The 4,897-nt window shown below is 40.8% G+C and overlaps 1 long non-coding RNA gene across 1 annotated transcript; it reads right to left on the bottom strand.

Annotated features, from left to right (window-relative positions):
• Positions 1–3,962: 3,962 nt before the first annotated feature.
• LOC134290015 (uncharacterized) lies at positions 3,963–4,359 on the bottom strand. Its single transcript, XR_009998800.1, has 3 exons — positions 4,306–4,359; positions 4,160–4,230; positions 3,963–4,090 (listed from the first exon to the last, which is right to left on the bottom strand). It is a non-coding gene; the product is annotated as an uncharacterized LOC134290015 (long non-coding RNA).
• Between the last annotated feature and the right edge of the window lie 538 nt (positions 4,360–4,897).

Genomic DNA, 4,897 nt, shown 5'->3' with positions numbered 1-4,897 from the left:
TAACATGGCTCACGGAGAAGGCGCATTGGGAGTCTAGGAGATTGAATAAGCGGATGATTGCACTGTATGAACACTAGTTGAGAACTCAAATCGGAATATGTATGATTTTTGCAACCGTTTTTATAAGACTTTAAAATATAGGGTATATGTTCCCTTATTTTGCTTGTGGCTCCTATTTTCGTCCTAAGCAGTGTTTGTTTTGTTTTTTTTTTGTATTTCTTGTTAGAATTGAGCACGCATGAAAACAAAAATGTATCGTAATTGTTTGCTTTCGAATAGGATGAGTTTGCGAGCGTGAGATTACTTTTGGCACTCAGACTCTTTTTTTTTTTAATTTTTTTAACGAGATTTTTAGCCCTACACACCAAAAATCGTTTGAATGTTTCAGCAAAATACTTTGCTGAAGCAGAATCAGTAAATATACGTTTTACTGAAAAAATCAGTAAATCGCTTGTGTTAGCTGAAAATCAGCAAAATCGTCTGATTTACTGAAATTTCAGTAGATTTTTTCCGACCAGCCGCCACCTCGGCAATCCGCTTGTCAAAATAAAAACCCAGATTAATCCACCTAGTGGTGATAGTGCCTTTCTCGTCGAATATGTACTCATAAACTTTTCTTCGACGTTAGCCAAAATGTTCCTGAATCCTGAAAACACTTAACACTAGCAACAATTTTAACAAAGCCATCATCGATTTTCGAAACTTATTGATGATACATATTCCGATGTTATGTTCAACAACAAAACAGAGCAGAAAAAGATCAGACCTCTCAGTTGACTGCTTGACCACCTTAACCCTAGTCGTGTATTGGGGTCATTGTGACCCCATTCCATCCATTACGGCAGCGGGGTGAGCGTCAGCTAATGCTTGAAGAAGGTTAACTTTATTCACAATCACAGATCACTTTGTGATCTTCGCCAATGTTTATTTCAGCACACTTTAGGCTATATTTTATTATCACTGGTAACACGATTCATGTAAAATTTGACCTTCCTATGAGGAAAATGCAGAAAATGTAGATTTTCCATTCAAATTTCAATCGCAATGAGAAGAGTGAGGGCTCAACCAGCCGCACCCAAATTGTAGTAATTTTAGAAGCATAAGAAGATTGGAGATTGAAAAACTGTATAAGGTTGATGCGATTAAATTATTTTTTTATATAAAACGTTGATCCATCCTACTATACATTTACACCGCAGGAATCTGAAATGGTGTGATTTGAAGAGATCGCTTTGGTCACGATTTTGTTCTCTCGCATATATGAAGACTTTGATCATTTCTTCATTTATAATCTTACCCTACGTTTACATGCTATCAAAAAAGCCACAATTTGATTTATCGCTTTGACATTTATTTTGTTAACCTTTATAATTCCGCTATTTGATGTGCAGCTTGCATGGGTTTGGTTAAATTTTACGTTTGACTACTTCCGGCGGAACACCTGGAACTGATTCCGGTTATCTCAAATATGCTCTTAGACTATGTTTTTGTCAACTGTTCATCACGTGACCTGAAATGCCGGAAATTGATGTGATTTGAGGCTATTTTCTTGCTAACCGTTCGGCAAATTTTTGAAAATTCCGCGATTTTATGTATCGCATGCATGGTTTTGGTTCACTTCTATCAAATCACACCCGCAACCGATTCCGAACTACTGTGGCCTGAGACTATTTTCTTGTTGACCGTTCATCAGATTATCAAAAACGCCACTATGGTTTAGTTCCTTTCTATATTTTACCACTTCCGACGCGTTACTCGTCTTGTCACCAGTTCTGGAACACTACCGGTTCTCCAAAATATGGTCTGAGATTATTTGTTGGTTAACCGTTTATCTTGTTACTGAATAAGTCATCGATATGTCGCATGTATTGGTTCTCTTTTACATTTGATCATTTCTGGCGGGACACCCGTAATCAGTTCCGTAACACACTGATAGGGCTTGCGTCTATTTTCTTGCAACTGTTCATCATGTTACCTAAAAAGCCGTGATTTGAGGTATCGCATGCATGGGTTTGGTGTCACTTCCGGCCCGGAACCGGTTGCGAAACACTACCGATAGTCTCTTAAATAGTCTGAGCCTATTTGCGTGCTAAAGTTTATTAGGTTATCAAAAAAGCCATGGGTTTGGTTCAATTTCATATTTAGCCGCTTTCGGAGAGAACTAGTTTCGGCACTACTGACAGTCCATAATGTGGTCTTAGCCTACTTCCTCAATAACCGGTCATCAAGTTGTCGAAAAAGCCGTGATTTGATTTGCCGCATGCAAGAGTTTCGTCAACTTTTATATACGGCCACTTCCGGCGGAACAATTGGAACCGGTTCTGAAACACTACCGGTTCATATAAGGTCTGAGACTGTTTTCTTGCTAACTGCTCATCAGGTTATTGAAAATGCCGTAGTTTGATGTGCCGCATGCATGGGTTTGGATCACTTTTATATATGACCACTTCCAGCGGGACATCCGGAACCGGTACCGATACACTTCCGGTTCAGATATGGTCTGAGTCTTTTTTTATGCCAACCTTTCATTGGGTTATCAAAAAAGTCGCGCTTTGATATATCGCATGCATGGATTTGGTTCACTTTTATATTTGGACACTTCCGGCGGGACTCCCGGAACCGGTTCCGGAACACTACCGGTTCAGATATGGTCTGAGACTGTTTTCTTGCTGACTGTTCATCAGGTTATCCAAAATTCCGTAATTTGATGTGTCGCATGCATGGGTTTGGTTCACTTTTATATTTGGCCACTTCCGGCGGGACTCCCGGAACCGGTTTCGGAACACCACTAGTTCAGATATGGTCTGAGACTATTTTCTTGCTGACTGTTCATCAGGTTATCCAAAATGCCGTAATTTGATGTGTCGCATGCATGGATTTGGTTCACTTTTATGTTTGGCCACTTCCGGCGGGACTCCCGGAACCGGTTCCGGAACACTACCGGTTCAGATATGGTCTGAGACTGTTTTCTTGCTGACTGTTCATCAGGTTATCCAAAATGCCGCAGTTTGATGTGTCGCATGTATGTGTTTGTTACATTTTTATGTATGGCCCCTTCCAAGGGTACTGGTCCGGAACACGTAAATGGCCATAACTCCGGAACGGCTGGACCGATCCGAACCATTTTCAATAGGAAACAATGGGACCAGATTCCGCGTCGAATGAACCGTCGGTCATTAAAATCGGTTGAGGTTTACTGCCAAAAAGTGATGTGAGTTTATTTGTACACACACATACACACACACACACATACACACACACACACATACACACACACAGACATCGCCTCAATTCGTCGAGCTGAGTTGATTGGTATATGTGACTTGACCCTCCGAGCCTTCTATCAAAAAGTCGTTTTTGGAGTGAACATATAGCCTTTCCAGTACACTTAGTGTACGAGAAAGGCAAAAAAAGGTAAGAAGAGTGCATCGCTTGTTTTTACGGCAACACAAATCAGTTTTTCGTTCAACTCCACAAGTATTTTCAATGAAACATGTGTATCACGTGGATAATTAAACAATTCTACACATTTACACAGGTATGTATCAAAATTTAAACAAATGACAATATAATGATTTCCATAAATTGTTTCTCTTAGGTGATAAACAAAGTACACTACTCCCAAGCATTAAAAATCATCAGAGGATCCAACGGAATCAGAATCCGCTCCAATTGACCGCTCCCGATCCATAACTGGCAATTTTTTCTATTTTCATGCATAAAACTGAGGAAATAAAACAACATTTTGCTTACAGCAACTAATCAGTTGATTTCAATAAAGAAAAAGCCGATTTTATTATATTTTGATTCAATTTACTGAATTCCATCAGCAATGTGGTACCGAACCCCACGTCGGTCGAAATCACTGAATTTTCAGCAATCCTCAAAAATTTGCTGATCTTTCAGTAAACTTTTGACGTTTACGATGACATCCGAAATTGCTGAAAAATTCAGTAATTTTTATTTTCTTAGAGATACGACTGTGATAGTTGATTCGGGGTAATGGCTTCCAGTCTCTTTTAATTAAAAACGGATTCTTATGCTTTCATCCGACGTTTCGGACACATTTATTGTGCCTTCTTCTTGGGATCTGATGGACAACAAACAAATTATGCTTTATGTATTATGCTGTGTCTGTGTAGTGTTGATGTGTACTTACTAACAATGTTCCGTTTTATCGTTAAGGGCCTGCAGCATAGGCACCTTTGTCAACGGTTTATGCTCCGACAACTACAGAACAAGAAAACTGGCATTAACAGGAGCACTCGCTTCGCAGGAGGTATTTTTACCGATTCCGATACTCACTTCACCCACTTTGTTCTGGCCGTGGGCTGGATGGGCTGATTTTTCAGAAATCGATCCGGCCCGCAGAAAAGAGGTGCAGTCTGCTTCGCGCCACTTTCACACTTGTTCTGTAGAAGCGTGTGTTTGCTGCTCGGCTCCCATCTGAAATTGAACGATTATCCCCCCAGAGTGATTAATCGCTTAATCGATCGCGCGAGGGAACGTACGATCGCAGCCACCAATGATGACGTCACCAATGATAACTCATCCGATGAGAAAGTATACCGGTCGATGGTACACGTGGGGCAGTTGACCAACAAGATCCAAAGGAGTCTGAAGAAGGATTATCCGAACGTGATCATCAGTTCCAAGAACGAGAAGATCATAAAAAACATGCTGCCTCAGGTGAAAGATCCAGTAGAAAAACTCAACCGTTCGAATGTGATATACAGGATCCCATGCGAAGACTGTTCGGCTTGCTACGTAGGCATGACGTCGAACCAACTGCGAACACGGCTAGCCAGTCACCGCTCCTGTTCCAACAGACTACGAAGCTTGTGGGAGCGGGGAAAGACAGCGGAGGATGAAGAAATAGCCACACTCAGGGAACGAA

This window comes from Aedes albopictus, chromosome 3 (genome assembly GCF_035046485.1).
Source record: "Aedes albopictus strain Foshan chromosome 3, AalbF5, whole genome shotgun sequence".
In the NCBI taxonomy this organism is placed as follows: Eukaryota; Metazoa; Arthropoda; class Insecta; order Diptera; family Culicidae; genus Aedes; species Aedes albopictus.
The sequence above is the reverse complement of the archived record's forward strand: the minus strand, read 5'-3'. Positions and strand labels throughout refer to the sequence as shown.